Source organism: Podarcis vaucheri (assembly GCF_965113315.1).
Source record: "Podarcis vaucheri genome assembly, chromosome: 11".
In the NCBI taxonomy this organism is placed as follows: domain Eukaryota; kingdom Metazoa; phylum Chordata; class Lepidosauria; order Squamata; family Lacertidae; genus Podarcis; species Podarcis vaucheri.
In genome coordinates this window covers 9,988,693-10,004,874 of record NC_138749.1, presented here as the reverse complement: position 1 = coordinate 10,004,874, position 16,182 = coordinate 9,988,693, and the positions used below count along the sequence as shown (strand labels likewise).

The window sequence follows — 16,182 nt, the reverse complement described above, 5'->3', positions numbered from 1 at the left end:
GTTCTTGCCTGATTGCCACGCTCCTTTCCATTGCCACCTCCCACTCGGTTTTCTCCCCCACCCCGTCAGTCAGTGCTCTTTTAAAGAATTCCAAAAATGGGTGGAAACTTAAAACGTGTGAGAGAATTTGGAATGCAGCAAGCCATGGGTGCTATTTTATCTAAAGCGGCTCGATCATGCCATTTTCTTTTTAATTATCCTGACACGCCTGAATCAAAACAACCTACCCACGTTTGAAAAACTGGACCGTCGTGCCAAAATTAATCTGGTAACGCTTCTATCGAATAATCTGCCGATTAATGGTTGTAGCCACTGGGTGTAAACAGCCGCTGTTCTCTGCCCCGCGGAGCTTACAAGCTAAATGGGCGCGCTTGAACTTCCCACCGATGTTCAAAAGAACGCAGCGAAATCCACGTCTCCTTAAAATGTTTAACTTGCACTGGATCGCGTCCTAAATGTCGACAGTGGCGGAGACAATGGAAAAGAGAAGATTTCGGCGTGCGTGCGCGTCTGTTTGTCTATGCCTGTTCTATCACTTCCTGGCGTTGTTTGCTGAGTGACGGTTACCATCTTCAGCAGCGAGTGAGCCCTTTTCAATGGGAATCCAAACCATGAGCAAATACCTAACTCGAGATCCAAGTTCAGCTCCGATTTTCTCCATCAAGCAGGGTTCCCACAGCCACCCCTCCTTCTCCGAGCCAAGTTTTCCTGAAATAAACAAAAGAGAAAGTGCGGGCAGGGGGAGAGAGAGAATCGTCAGAAAACTCTCTTTGGTGAATTCCAAAGCATCATTAACATCCCGCTTTAAGTGAATGTTAACAGTAAATAAAGAATTCTCTTGATTGTAATAGTTGGAACAAAGCGACCATAAAGCAGTAGGTGGTCATCAGGCAAGATAGATGCTGCCTTATTATCACCGTGCGGTTGAGAGAGGGGGTTTTGCCAAAGAGTTTTAAACGGGATTGCGCGGCGCAGGCGGGAAGAGGTTCGGGGTTAATCGACTACTCAAAACGAATCCCTTCCCGGCAGCCCGATCCTACGCCACGTTTACTCAGAAAGGAACCCCACCGTGTCCAATAGGGCTTCCTCGTCAGAAAGCGTGTTGAGGTCTTAAGCCACAGCCGATCGAAAAGGGGGGGGGGGAATACGCCATTCATCCCAAGAATTGCAAACAGATGGCATTTAAATCGGTTTCTGAGGTTTTAAATTCCCAGGTCGTGAATCAAGATTGGAACCTTATCTCTTCTCCTTTGAGGGCTTCGAAAAGCCAATGTTCTTCAGGAAAAGTACGTTTGGCAGGAAAGCCTATTGAAGTAACATGCCTTACTCCGCAGTAAATGTGTGCAGAGCCAGGGAGCAATGACCCGTTTTTACTTCGAAGCTTCTTCTTCCCTTTACACACTGACAGAGCAATCCTATGCGTCTACTTGAGAGTAAGACCTATTACGCTTACTTCAGCTTACTTCCAGGTAAGTGTTTATAGGACTGCAGCCTCGGAGGGGAATAACTCTCATAAGTGGAAATTCAGTTTTGATCAAACGCGTTCAGAATTGAACGGTTCACTGCGCCAAAAATGCGTTTCGTTTGAGGTCGCGATAAGGCCGGATCCGAGGAACGTCGATACTCAGGAGGAGGTTCCGCTAGCCTCAGTGGGACCCGCAATCTCAAGTGTCCGCAGAAGCGTTGGAAGGGGCTAAACCTCTAATCAGAGACACCTTGAACTTGGGAAGGAAGTCTCCTTGGATTCCATGGGGTTGCTTCCGCGCAGACACGCACTTTGTTGAGCCCCACTGAATCCGGCGCGATTCCCCTCCCAATAAACTTGGTTAGGGGTTAGGCTGCCCCTTCGCCAAAAAGTCCGTGCCTCCCTAGAAAGACTGTCACCTCAAATAAGCTTCTGGGACCCATCCTAGGAGTCAGGAGGAAGAGGTCCTCTCCAGAAACAAAATCAAGCAACTGGGAACGCTCCGGAGTCGGTTCCTGCTGCCGCCCAATGGGTTAAACCTGTCCCTCTTCCTTTTTTCCTTTTTTTTTTAACAGATCGTTCCTCAACATCTCCTCTCCTCCCCCTCCCCCCGTTGATTCTTTCACTCTCCACCTTCCTCACATGCCTACAGACTGAACTGTCTCTCAACAGAAAGAAAACCACCCACAGCACTAGAGAACCAGGGCAGGAGAGCCGCAGTGGCTTTTCTTACAAAGGCATATATTTTCCCCTGCTTTCTTGCAGGCTACTGGAAAGGAAAGGCTATCTCCCTTCGGAGAGAGCTGCCCGCGAGTCCCAGCTGCGTCGTCGGGGCTCCCATTATTTCCTCGGTGTCGATTCCGAAGTGCCTAGTCTTGCAGAAAAAGGCTGGGCCCTTCAGTAAGGGATGCCTTAGGTCATTGGAAGTGGGGGGTGGCAGAAGATAGTGGGAGGATCTCCAAACACCCACCCTCTCGCCAAAGCGCCAAGTCAATCCCAGCTCGCAACGTTACCGGCTGCTCCGAATCTTCGTCGCCCTTCTCTCTCCCTCGCGTGAAATACAACAAAAGCGCCTTGGAATCGCATCTGTTCTTTGCAGAAATAAGAGTCGCTCGCCTCTAAATGTGGTTCCCTTTTTTTGAAAAGGAGAGAAACGGGGCTGGCGACTGAGGTTCTTTTCCCAGTGGTTTTTTCTGCTCCAAGGCGCCGTCCTTTCCCTTATATTTTCTCTTCTCTGTCTCTTTCTTTCTTTCTTTCTTTCTTTCTTTCTTTCTTTCTCTCTCTCTCTCTCTCTCTCTCTCTCTCTCTCTCTCTCTCTCTCTCTCTCTCTCTTTCTCTCTCTCTTTTCCATGGATGCTTCGGCGCTCGCCTGCCGGTTTTTGTGTCGCTTTGCCTGGAAGGTTATTCAGGAGACGAGACGGGGGGGGGACGGCGGCGGGGTGGGGGGGGGGACGGAAGACGAGGACACCCTGAAGTGATGCGATCTAATTGAACGTCGAGCTTTTCCAGATGGGACCTTCTCGTTTTCAAAAGAGTCGCTCTCTCCCTTTCAAATTCAAATCATCATCGGAATTATACGGATGCCTCTGTGTGTGTGAGAGAGAGATAATTTCACTCGCATTTATTTTTTTAAGGTTGAAAGCATGCAAACGATCCTCTAAAAAAATACCCCAAAGTTATTCTTGTAAAAAGAAAAAAATGGTCATGATCCGAACAAAGTCTAAGCCCCTTAGTTACAGAGTAATCTTTACTTGTCTACTCGGAAGCAAGTCTTACTGAGCTCAGTGAGGTTTACTCCCAAGTATGAGGCTATAGGCTAGCAAATGCTGTTAAGCAATTGCCCTAACTCATCCACTGAAATCAATGGGCTTTTTAAAAAAGTACTTTGGCATTGAACCGAGTGAGCATTATCCTTAAAAAAAATGCTTTTCAAAGACCAGTGTTTTGGACAAGCGCCTGACTAAACCAATGAGCTTGTGTGTAGGCCCAATCCGCAAGGCATTTGTGAACATATTACATGTACATGCAACTGTTGACACATAAATCCCTCCTTCTTCATTTGTTTGGGTTGTACCTCTATTTTTTAAGGATGGAATAAACGCTTGAATTAAAATCGGTGGATCACGGTTACAATGGATGTGGGCTGTAGTAAACTGATCCTCAAAGCCCTCTTCAGTTATGAATATCATTTAGTTGCCTTTGGGCAAGTCCCCCTCCCAAACCTAACCTACTTCACAAGGTTGCTGTGAGGCTGAAACACCTCTAAGACTTTTCGGGTGGTAAAAGGATAAGGAGTGGAGGCGATTTACAACCGATCTACCACCAAAGCTAAGGGGGCAGTGCTAGGCCCATGCACTTGAGAGTAATCCCTATTGACTCGGGTTGGGGCTTGCTCCCAAATAATACAGATAGGACTGGGCTGCAAGCAGGGATACTTGGACTGGGACTTAATCAGGTCATAGTTCATCCTCATTTGATTTGTATCAGGAGCTTCTTCATGTTTCTTCATAAGCACTGGAGTATCCTGTTGCAATTCCATGCCTTCAGAAGCAATCTCAACTTCTCTGGTCACAGATTTGTGCCAAATCGTTAAGAGTCCACCTTCAACCAAATACAATAGGATCAGATGCCATATAACCATTGGGGTCATCTGGTTCAAATCTCAGTGCTCAGTGCAAGGTCTGAGATGCAGGCTACAGCTACATCAGAGGTCGCCAAGCTGGTGCCCACCAGATGTTCTTGGATTACAATTCCCATCATCCCATACCATTGGCCTTCCTGGCTGGGACTGATGGGAGCTGTGGTCCAACTGCATCTATAGGGCTACAACATCCCAGACAGGAGGTCATCCAGCCTCCTTAAATACCTGCAGTGAAGGAGATCCCACCACCTGCCCAACAGCTCTTGCCATGGGGATGCTTCTCCTCAAGCAGGCATGGGTAACCTTCCGCCCTCCACATGCATCTGGACCACAGCTCCCATCAGCCCTAGCAAGCATGACCAATGGCCAGGGATGATGGGACTTGTAGTTCACAACGTCTGGAAGGCCAAAGGTTCTCCACATCTGTCCTACTGCTTAGCTGATAGCTGCTTCTCTTCGGTTTCCATTGATTTGCCAGTGGTAGCTGTAGGAGATGGATTGAGCGTTCAGTCTGTAGATTAAAATAGAAAGGTGTTTTAACTTGAGAATTAGCTGTTTTAACTTGTGTTTTTAGTTTACCTTTGTCTATTTGTTAAGTTATAACAGAATGGCTGGGGCAGGTTCCACTAGGGGGGATGCATTGGGACACCAGATCTCAGTGATCATGGGTAGGAGGAGAAAGAGTTATGCTAGGACCAGATCATGTCATTACCGAGGAGGCAGGTTCAGTCGTTGTTTGAAGATCACCCCTGGTCTGGTCCTGACCAGAAGGATACTGGTATCAACAAAGATGACCCACATGACCTTAAGGTGCTGCTGTGCAATGGGGGCATGAACCATTCACAAGACCACTGACTTGACCGTGGATGGAGGAATTGACCTGATATTTTGTACCTGATAAGTTTTCTTATCTTCACTAGATTCTCTGCCTGCACTGAAGGCTGAATGTGAGAGTGACACTCCATCTGCCCCTCCCAAGGAAAAAAACTGCTGTCTAGGGCAAAATGCTAGTGATTTAAATGTTCTGTGCAAAGAGCTTGATCAGAGATAGCTCATTCGCTCCTGTAAGGCCCTGCCTGCAGTCTCGGGCCACATTAAAAAGTCATGGTTTCCGCCGAAGTATTCCGGGAGCTGTAGTTTGTCAATGGTGCTTAGAGTTGTTAGGAGACCCATATTCCCTTCACAGAGCTACAGTTCTCATTGTGGTTGTATATACCGTATTTTTTGCTCTATAAGACTCACATTTTTCCTCCTAAAAAGTAAGGGGAAATGTGTGTGCATCTTATGGAGCGAATGCAGACTGCGCAGCTATCACAGAAGCCAGAACAGCAAGAGGGATTGCTGCTTTCACTGCGCAGCAATCCCTCTTGCTGTTCTGGCTTCTGAGATTCAGAATATTTTTTTTCTTATTTTCCTCCTCCAAAAACTAGGTGCATCTTGTGGTCTGGTGCGTCTTATAGAGCGAAAAATACGGTATATTAAAAAACCACTCTTCCCAGGAAACTCTGAGATTTGTAGCTCCGATGACCTTGGGCCAGGCACTGTTGTTCAGTCTAACCAACCTCACAGGGCTTTAATGATGATAAAATGGGGGGGGCATGAATATGAACTTGTGCTCCTTGGGGGGAGGAGGTGGGATATAAATATAATAATAAATAAGAGGGCAAATGTGGGCATCGACTTTGTAGGCAGTATGTTTCAGGTCACACAGATTCCTTCATCCATCTTCTGTAATTTAGAACAAAAACATAAAATGAGGTGTTCGATGGAGGCTTCCTTGTAACATGGTTTAAAACTTGGTAGGGGTGTCATTCTAGATGAATTACTGCAGTAAAACAAAGGGATTTTGTGCACACAGCAGAGATGACATTCTGTCAAGTTACTGCCAGCTCCCCAAAGGTTGCATTTCAGCATCAATAAGAGCTTTAGGGAAACCTTTGGTGGGATTAGTGGTGAGTTAAACGAGAGAGAGAGAGAGAGAGAGAGAGAGAGAGAGAGAGAGAGAGAACCCCATAATAGAAATAAGATTTCTATAGAAAGATTTGGAACTGGCTGTTTCTGATTATTTAAAACACATCTTTCCATTTGGAGTGTTTTTGTGATCCTTGATTATCTGTGGCATATTGGTCTTGAAAACATAGCACCAGGTTGACATGAGAATATCTATCACTTGGTCCTCCATCACAATTGCTTAATATTTGGTGATTAGCCCTTAAATCGGGGTTCGGAACTCACAGCCCCCCCGGATGTTGTTGGATTCCTATTTCCACCTATTGGATGAATTTTTAAAAAGTAGAAGAGGATATAGTAAACTTAATTTTTCTCCCCAGTCTCAACTGAGTGATGTTTAGATCTTATTCTGAGTTAAAATATCCCTTTGCAGAATAAAAAGAAACTTGAGACTATGCTGCTTAGCCTTAAATACACTTATCACAATTTCCCTCCTATAAAAATAACCAGGCAACAGACTGTATTACTACATATATTAGAAAATAAGTTTACTTACATTTAAGTCTTGCCAGGATTCAGCATAGTACAGTGAAGCATATGAGGCAGGCAGTGACACTTATTAGTTACTCCCTACATATTAAAATGTGCTAAGATAATGTTTGCTCTCCAACAGAGCAAACAACACACCCATCTCCATCAGCAGGCTAATGAAAAATGATCTGAAGCAAGGAGGAAATGCTAAGGATTAAATCCTTCATTTAAGTTTCCCACTAAATAAGTTCAAGGAAAATAACATCACAGAAGTTTTCTGTCTAGGAATTCAGCTCAGTGTGAGTCTTGACTCCTTCATACACTTGTACAGTAAACAAAAATTATCATTTTGGCTGCAGATTTTCCCACAACATCAACCCCAGCCAGCCTGGCCAATGGTCAGGGTTGATGTGGACCATTGTCACACAGTATCTGCAGGGCCACAAATTACCATCCGTACCTGTATGAAATGTATGAATGGACTCATTGAAAAGGCCTTTTCTTGTAGGTGACATGAAACATGATGGAAGTTTCATCTGTGATGTTAAATCTGTGGTGTCCTGTCCATGGAAGGATGCATGAGCTAGGCCTTCATGGCTGGTGATATCTCAATGTGTGAATAAGCACTATTGAATAGCACTGGGTTTGAGACAATGTGAAGTGATATCCAAGTTCCACCAGCAATGTCGTTCCTGCGATAAACCATTTATGCTTGCGCAGTTTTGGCTGATGTTAAATGATTATCAAGTGGTTATCATATACATCCCAGGGACGCGGGTGGCACTGTGGTCTAAACCACTAAGCCTCTTGGGCTTGCCGATCAGAAGGTCAGTGGTTCAAATCCCCGCGACGGGGTGAGCTCCTGTTGCTCGGTCCCTGCTCCTGCGAACCTAGCAGTTCGAAAGCACGTCAAGTGCAAGTAGATGAATAGGTACCGCTCCGGCGGGATGGTAAATGGTGTTTCCGTGCACTGCTCTGGTTCACCAGAAGTGGGTTAGTCATGCTGGCCACATGACCCGGAAACTGTATTCCGGCTCCCTCGGCTAATAAAGCGAGATGAGCGCCACAACCCCAGAGTCGTCCATGACTGGACCTAACAGTCTGAACCAGCCATAGGGAACTTTTCATACAGTTGGTCAAAGACTGTGTTTGTGTGGTTGGTGGAGGAGATAATACTTAAGAGCCCCGTGACCAGCATGTGTGACTGCACCCAAGTCCATAAACAGAATACATCAATACTTTTTTATCTGGACGTAGTCCACACTCCTGCACAACACAGAATACTTATGTTCAATTTGTGCAACACACTCCTTCTGTTTCTGAGAGCAGAAGAAATATACAGATTTGGCCTAACCACATATATTCCCATGTGTGGAATAAGGTTTGCTGTCAACAAGGAGAAAACGATTCCGGCCATTATTTTTGGTTTTCAGACCAGGAAATCAAGGATGAGAATACCTCCCAAATTAGGGCTCGTTGGCCTTCGGTTAATAATAATAATAATAATAATAATAATAATAATAATAATACCAATAATAATTTATTTATACCCCTCCCATCTGGCTGGGTTTCCCCAGCCACTGTGGGCAGCTCCCAACAGAATATCAAAAACACGATAAAACATCAAACATTAAGAACTTCCCTAAACAGGGCTGTCTTCAGATGTCTTCTAAAAGTCGGATAGTTGCTTGAGGCAAAGGAGAATATGGGAGAAGTACGGTATTCCATTAGATGTCAGAATCTAATTGGATTGACCATTGAATCTTACATGAACACTGACAATGGAACATCTTCCACTGTATTTGAGGACATCAGGCTAGCTATGGGGACTGGGGCTGGGGACTAGGGGCTGCTGCTCCCCTTGGTATCTGCAGCCTGAGGCAGCCGACTCACTTTTCCCAAAAGTAGGGCCAGCTCTGTTAAAGAGATAGTGAGAGTTCTCAAACCATTTGATTGCATCCTGGACTTGCCAGAAATGTTTGGGTTCCACCTCTGATTCCACCCTAAGAACTGCTCGGGGCATTGTCCCCAAGCTTCCTGTTTTCTCACCACCTACGGAGGTTTTTCAGCTACATGTTTGCTTGAACGTGTCCTTGATGTCCCTTTTCCAAATGTCTGAATTGCCTCTGTTGAAAAGTATTGTGTTTTGAGCAGCTGCTTGGACACAGGAAAGCTTTATCCAGGTTAGTTCATACATGCAAGTTATCACTTGATGTTGCAGCGAACAAGTGGTGAACATGCATGTACGAACCAAATCAGATGTGGAAAACTGAACCCCTCTCTACATTATCTGTGGAAGAAACTCTCTTGGTGGTCCCTGTGTTAAATGAGGTGTGTAGTGTGGGGATCCATAGCAGAGCCTTTTTGGTGGTGGCTCCATGTCTGTGGAAGAAGCTTCCGACTGAAGTGCATCTTGTCCCAACCTCTTTTTGATGCCAGGCAAAAGCTCATATTTTTTGCCAGGTTTTTAGGGGCTGATGGGTTGTGCCATTTTTATGATGCTGCTATGCAATATATGAGAATGATTTTAATCTTTTCATTTATTGCAGACTTTGTTTTACATTTTCTTATTGTTAATAAAATGCCTAGTGACCATTTCAGTGAAGGGAGTCTTTAAAAACTATAAAATTAACTAGAAAGAACAAAGATTCTTCATTGATGGATGCCTTTTCCTTTGCGTTTGTTACCCACCAGATATTGAAATGGAGGTTTGTGGCCAAAATCCAAGACTGGATCAGCCTCAGAACGTGGTAAAATGCATGGTGGGGTCTGCAGTATGACCCATACGTTAGTTGAACCCGTACGTTAACTACTAAATTAGCTCTGATCTTAAACAACCTCATGTGGGAATGTTCAGGGTGGCAGGAGAGGATATACTGTTTATTAATATCCTTTCTAACTTGCGCTAGCAAGTTTCTTTACTTAGCAGAGTTTACATTCCCCTTCTCACGCACTGCAGAAAACTAGCTGCAAACCCATGTGAGTTTCTTAAGACAATACGCAATTCAATCTGGCTTGTCCAGATTGAAATGCGTTCTAATATTTTCCTGGTAAGACCCCTTGAATCCCTCCTAAAAGAATAAAGACACCAGTGTCTTATTCATAAGTAACAAAAAGTACAGGTACGTAGTTTTACTCACAATCAGACAGAGCACAGTGTGATCCCTGAAGGCAGGCTCTAGGCTTAAAGTTTCAAACATATACAAACAGGTAACAAGATGAAAGATTTTTTATACAGTAGATATAGATAGATATAGATGATAGATAGATAGATGATAGATAGATAGATAGATAGATAGATAGATAGATAGATAGATAGATGATAGATAGATAGATGATAGATAGATGATAGATAGATAGATAGATAGATAGATAGATAGATAGATAGATAGATAGATAGATAGATAGATGATATAGATAGATAGATAGATAGATAGATAGATAGATAGATAGATAGATGATAGATAGATAGATAGATAGATAGATAGATAGAGATAGATGATAGATAGATGATAGATAGATAGATAGATGATAGATAGATAGATAGATAGATAGATAGATGATATAGATAGATGATAGATATAGATAGATGATAGATAGATAGAGATAGATGATCCAAAAAGAACTCCCTTAAGAGAATCAAGTATTTTTGTCTTAAGACAGTCTTGAAAAGGATCTTTAAAAAAAAAAAAATTAAATACGGTAATTCTAGTAGCACCTTAAAGACCAGCTAAGTACTGTATAAGCTTTCTAGGTATGAGCTTTCATGTGTATACACACTTCTTCACATAGCTCAACCTCCTAGCCCACACTCATGGGAGAAATGCAAAAAGTAAATGGGCTGTGTCACCTTTTTAGCAAAGTAAAAACACTTATACATTTTGCAGTTTACTAAAGCAGTTATACCTTTTTACCCTCTTTTTGTGGTCTTCTCCCCCACCCCAGTTGCAGAGAATAAACCACACGTTTTTAGTAAACATAACAACACAAAATGGTTTGCTTACAAAGCAGTATGCAGAAAAATGCCACTAAGTTACAGTAAAATAAAAGTTGGTCGTCTCAAAAAGGGGTGAGTGTATCTGGAGCCCCCACCTGTGTAGCGTGGGGACACGGTGGAAAGAGAGTCTCCTCAGAGGCAGAAGGAATTTTTATGAGGTTAATTTTTATGAGGTTTCCCAGAGGAGGGAAAGGAAGTGGCCACACAGAGAGGGTCCTCTCTAGGAACTTTAATAACTCTCTGTGTACTAGCCCTGTGCTTGCCTAGCAAAACATTCATTTGTGATTTGGCTGCAAAACCCACAAATTTAGCTAATAGATCCATTAACAGCATGGGGAAATCAACCTGGGTTGCAATTTTCTACGCATTTTCCTAGAAGTGAGTCATGTTGAACTCAGTGGGACCAGCCACGTTTAAAGGTTGAGCAGTAAGATTTCTTTAATCGAATGACAAGCACTGATTTCAGCGCATTATTATGAGGTCAAGAACTCAAATCCATTTCAGCGACTGTTGGTACAGAAGCTTTTGCTGATTAGATTATTGACTGCAGAGCAGAAATGGGAAGGAGGATAGAATTTGTGAATGAAAAGGAGTTTGCACCTGGATCTCACACAGATCCAACCAAGAAAACTTGGAGAGGATTCCTAAGCATGGGCGTAGCCAAGGGGGGACGGGGAGGGCCAGCTGTCTCCCCCCCCAATAACTAAAAATACAAAAAAAATATAGCAAATTGAGGCCTGCCCCCCCAACAAAAATCCTGGCTATGCCCATGTTCCTAAAACAACATTTTCTCCAAGGTTCTATTCATAAAATCATAGAGTTGTAGAGTTGGAAGGGACCTAGGGGTCATCTAGTCCAACCCCCTGCAAGGCAGGAATCTCAGCTAAAGCATCCATGACAGATGGCCATCCAACCTCTGCTTGGAAACCTCCAGTGAAGGACAGTCCACAGCCTCCAGAGGGAGTCCTTTCCAGTGTTTAACTGCTCTTACTGTCAGAAAGTTCTTCCTGATGTTTAATCATTCTTTAAATCTCCCTTCAGTAGAAGTACGGACTTGGCAAAGAACTCTTAACTTCTGGCTCCATCTAAACTCAAATCCCCCTGGTTTACTATCCCTAGTACTTCAAGACTCCCATAAAAGTGCCTGGCTTAAAACAGTTCTATCAAAAACTTCACTCTTCTGGCCTATCCCCACAACACCTACTCACTATGGGCCCCACTAAAGCAAACAGTCTAATTGGTCAACATCTAAAAGATATCGAGCATCAGAACAACCTGGCCACTATAAGGAAATTCTGCCCTTGGTATGTTTCGTTTCCACCTCTCCATTTTGATTCTCTGGCCCCATATCTGCACAAACTTACTATCCCAAAATGCAGACGTGCTTTTACACTTGTAAGACTGGATGTTTTGCCATCTGCGGTACTTGAGGGTCAATTCCAAAAGATCCCGCCTGAGAAACATCTTTACCCCTGTGGAGATGGTAGCACCGAAACAGCGGCACATGTCCTCCTGTCCTGTACTCCCTACAAAGACCTGAGGAACGAGAGCATCACCCCACTTGTACTAACCATCCCAGGGCGCTCAACCACTGCCACAATGTCCTTTCTTCTATCAGATCAAAATGAGCAGATAACAGCAAAGGTGGCTAGGTTCATAGCAGGGGCAATCAGAATAAGGGCCACTAACTGACAGCTGATTCAGAACTTTCATAGAATCATAGAGTTGGAATAGACCACAAGGGCCATCGAGTCCAACCCCCTGCCAAGCAGGAAACACCATCAGAGCACTCCTGACATATGGTTGTCAAGCCTCTTTAAACTCTTTAAACTTTAAACTGTGCTCTTATATCAAATTCCCTTTTTTGCTTAAACTGTAATGTTTTACTGTTGCTATGGCCATTGGCTAAAGCAAATAAAGTTTTATCTTATCTTATTGTTTAAATCTTCATGTCTGAATCTCCAGACTGCTTGGGTTAGGTCCTGTTAGGTAAGGAAAATATACGATCTTCTTATTTATCGACTGAAATTTTATCCCAACCTTCTGTCAGGTCAACTCTACAGGTCATCCTTCCTTCCACCACCAACCTCTTATCCTCACAACAACCCCATGAGGTAGGTTAACCTAAGATAGGAGCCCCCAATCTTGCGGCACCTGGAGGCACATTTGGTATTGGGTGAATTTTGATAAGTAGGAGGGGATATATTAAACTTAATTTATCTCCCCAGTCCCACTTGTATGAGGTTTAGATCTTTCCTGAGTTAAAATCCTTTTAAGTTTCCCATCACAGAATTCAAGGGAATGACATCACAGAGGTATGTTCTCTTTAGGAACTCAGCTCTCTGTGAATCTTAACCCCTTCTTACTCTTCTACAGTGAACTTAAATTGGCATTTTGGCTGCAGATTTCCTCCGCGTTTGGGAAAGCTAAGAAACTGTTGTGGGCATTACAAAATATTCATGTCTTGGTGGCAGGAGGGGGAGAGGCAATAATCAGGCAAACACACATACTTCTCCAAACAAATAAAACAGGCAAAATGGCAGGGAATACTGCCCCTATAAAATAATAATAATAATAATAATAATAATAATAATAATAATAATAATAATAGCAAGTAGACCCATCCATACAAACCACCCTCCCAAACTCTCAAGTGCTCTTACTTTTTTAAACAAAAATTAAAATTTGGTGGGATACCAATTGAGACTATAGTCTGGTGGCCAAGAAGACAGAGATGAGGAATCTTTCGCCCGCCAGATGTTGCTGAACTACAACTCCCATCATACACAGCAAGCATGGTCAATGGCAAGGGTTGATGGGAGTTGTAGTTCAGCATCACCTGGCGGGCCACAGGTGCCCCACGGCTGATCTAATACCGAAGAGAGAGGAGGGGATATTTGCAACTCTGTGTTCTAACCAGTGGCGTAGCGTGGGTTGTCAGCACCCGGGGCAAGGCAAGTAATTTGCACCCCCTAACCCGTGGATTTGCGCCCCCTAATCCTAACCCCCAGATGTTGCGCCCGGTGCGGCCGGGCCTCCCTGCACCCCCCCCCCACGCTACGCCACTGGTTCTAACGCCCAGCGTTTGTTTTTCTTGAATACTGCCAGCACACTCTTACACGTGTTTGCGAAGCATTCAATACCGCCGTTTCTCAAAGGTTTTACTCCCGCGTAAGGGTGCACAGGATTCCAGCCCGCTTTGATCCTGTCCGCGCCTGCTTGGCGAAGTAGCTGATTCCTTCCGTACACTGGAGCCCTGCGCGCTTTAATTAAAAGCCAATAGTTGAGATTGCCAGCCGCTTTAGCTTACGACCCTTCTGAGCTCTGTAGCAGGCGAGGATGCTGAAAGCCGGGCAGGAGCCGAGTGGGAAGTACTATTTGTGACTGGCAGAAAGCAGAATGGACCCTCTCCAACCCCAACCCCAGCCCACGCAGGTCACTGTTCCTTCACACCGCAGAGGGGTGAGCAACGCAACCAACAACTTAGTCTGGAATCCCAAGTATAGCCTCCAGTGGCGTAGCGTGGGTTGTCAGCACCCGGGGCAAGGCAAGTAATTTGCGCCCCCTAACCCGTGGATTTGCGCCCCCTAACCCATGGATTTGCGCACCCTAACCCCCAGATGTCGCGCCTGGTGCGGCCGGCCCCCCCTGCACCCCCCACGCTACGCCACTGATAGCCTCTTCCTTGCGAGTAATCCCCATTGAACTCAGTCGGATCTTTCCTCCATCGCCATGTCTAGGGTTGCTGCAATCCTAGCAGCTCAGTTGAGGAGCAAATTCCTCTCGATACAGTGCGATTTGCTTCTGAGTAAACTGAATTGCTCAACGCGTTGAACTGAGCAGCGTGACCCTTCTCCGGAAGCAAGTACGTCCCACCCACTTCCATAGGGTATTAAAAGGGCAAAAGGTTTAGCACGTTTACTCCCGCTGAGTTCAGTAGGTCTTGTTCCCGAGCAAGTGTGCTTGGGGTTGCAGTTAGTATGTATGGGGTCCAAGGATAAAAGACGTAAGAGTGAGAAGAAAAGCGATCCGAGCTTTTTGCAACGATGTTTATAGAGCCCTTGTTCAGGATACAGTCTTGCATAGCTCTGTAGATTCTTAATAATAGCAGGAAGGACTGTCACGACCATGGCCCCTCAAAAAAAAATTGTTTCTTGCCTCAGGCCTGCAAAGGGTCTTACGTTGGGTAGGCAGCTCCCACTAGATCTGCTTATTGCGCATTCTTCCTGATTTGTTTGCAGAGAGGTTAGATAGAAGCTGGTCATCTACGGAGCACGCCTTCAGATTTGTTTGCAGGGAGCTTGCGTAAGGTGGCATCTCCCACTTTCCTCCACATTTCCCCATCACTTCCCTTACCGCTAGAAGTCAAATCTTTTTGCGGGGGCGGGGACCGGGTTTGTTGCGCAACAGCTCCGGAGCAACTATAATCGAGCGTTATCTGGTGCCACTAGAAAACAGCGACAGCCGGGATGGAACTATTCAGATAGGAGCAAGCTTGGTGTCCAAAGACCAGTATGCCCAGTTGAAGGAAGAAGGGCACTGGTCTCATTGAAAGACTCCCACTTCCATTATTATTATTATTATTATTATTATTATTATTAGGTGATACCCATGGGAAGATCGGTTTATAGCGAAGGAGCAAATGCAGGTGAGACCTGCAGAGATACAAGGACGCACTACCTGCCTTGTTCACACGCACACCACTCCCAGAGAGCAGGGACATTTCTTTAACATACATACTCGAAAACATCCACCCAGAGCTTTCCCTTGCATTCATTGCCATTTTTGTGTCGTGATAGCTACTCAAGTAGCAAGGAATTGAGGGGGAAGACATTCTTCCCTGCTAATAGATCACGCGAGGAGGGAGGGAGGCCCGCTGCTTTAACCGATCAGCCATTTAAATCAATTAGCTGGAGGAGGAGATCCGATGACGTGCGAGAAATTCACGTCCGCCCGGCTAGAAGCATCGATTAAAGTGCCACGGAGTCCGAGGCAAACGGGGGAGCCCTGCCTTCTCGCTCTCATGCAAACGGCAGGCTCCGTGACAGAAGGGGAAAGGCGGAGTGGAGCGATGGGGCGGGGAGGGGGCTGAGGCACCGTGGGGTTGGGAAAATCAAGAGTATCTGTATATCAGTATATTTGAAGGAGCGTCTCCACCTCCATTGTTCTGCCCAGACACTGAGGTCCAGCTCTGAGGGCCTTCTGGCGGTTCCCTCACTGCGAGAAGGCAAGTTACAGGGAACCAGGCAGAGGGCCTTCTTGGTAGTGGCACCCACCCTGTGGAACGCTCTCCCACCAGATGTCAAAGAGAAAAACAACTACCAGACTTTTAGAAGACATCTGAAGGCAGCCCTGTTTAGGGAAGCTTTTAATGTTTAATGTATTACAGTATTTTAATATTTTTCTGGAAGCCGCCCAGAGTGGCTGGGCAAGGCCAGCCAGATGGGCGGGGTATAAATATATTATTATTATTATTATTATTATTATTATTATTATTATTATTATTATTAATCAAGAGGAAAATCCGTGCCTCTTAACAGATGCGCGCTAGCTCTGTATGAGGAGGGCAGTCACAAAAGGATGACACCGGGCGATCCA

The 16,182-nt window shown here is 44.9% G+C and overlaps 1 long non-coding RNA gene across 1 annotated transcript in view; it reads right to left on the bottom strand.

Annotated features, from left to right (window-relative positions):
- Window positions 1-302: 302 nt before the first annotated feature.
- LOC309514315 overlaps window positions 303-16,182 on the bottom strand; it is a 28,374-nt gene continuing 12,494 nt past the window's right edge. Inside the window, exon 3 of the long non-coding RNA XR_014211916.1 lies at window positions 303-708. This is a non-coding gene — a long non-coding RNA (uncharacterized lncRNA). The remainder of the gene's footprint in view (window positions 709-16,182) is intronic.